General features: G+C 53.7%; 1 protein-coding gene across 2 annotated transcripts in view; it reads right to left on the reverse strand.

The window, feature by feature from the left end:
• NFIB (nuclear factor I/B) overlaps positions 1 to 614 on the reverse strand; it is a 334,278-nt gene that overhangs the window by 242,050 nt on the left and 91,614 nt on the right. The gene's annotated exons all lie outside the window — the stretch shown is intronic.

Here is a 614-nt window from a genome sequence, read left to right on the forward strand (position 1 = left end):
ACCTCGCCCCGCGTCTGACCCGGCCGAGCGTGGAGGCTGCTGTTGCCGCCGCTGCCCAGAGCCCAGGGGTATCAAAACGATCTCCTGAAAAATTCCAAACGATAAATCCCGCTCTCCCGCTCGGCTCCAAACTCCTCTCTTTTCTGCTCTGAGCTCTTTTTTTTCCCTCCCTCTCTTGCTTTCTTTCGTTGCAAAACTTGGAAGTTGAAAAATTCACCGGTTCCACCCTCTGGACCCCGCTCGAGCTCTCTCCAAATCAGACTTAAGGATTGTTTTATTATTTAATTACACAATCATCGCTTTACTCCTCCTCCTGCAAACGCGCATTCCTTTTGCACCAGCCTCTCCACACCCCCCGCCCCCCACCTTCCTCCTCCTCCTCCTCCTTCTCCTTCTCTCCCCCCCACCTCTCCCTCATTTGTTAAAGGTATCCTACCGGTGCCACAGAAACATGACTTTTTTTTTCCAAAATAGCTCTTCTTTCCGCTGCCCTCCCCACACCGGCACACACATACACACCCCCGAAAACCCGCCCTGGAAGAGGTATTTCGGTGCTCGCTGCGGACTCTTTAAGCCGCGGGAACATCCGAGTGGGAGAAGCACTGAACCGGTCT

The sequence above is a fragment of the Mandrillus leucophaeus genome, unplaced genomic scaffold, assembly GCF_000951045.1.
Source record: "Mandrillus leucophaeus isolate KB7577 unplaced genomic scaffold, Mleu.le_1.0 Scaffold384, whole genome shotgun sequence".
Taxonomy (NCBI): domain Eukaryota; kingdom Metazoa; phylum Chordata; class Mammalia; order Primates; family Cercopithecidae; genus Mandrillus; species Mandrillus leucophaeus.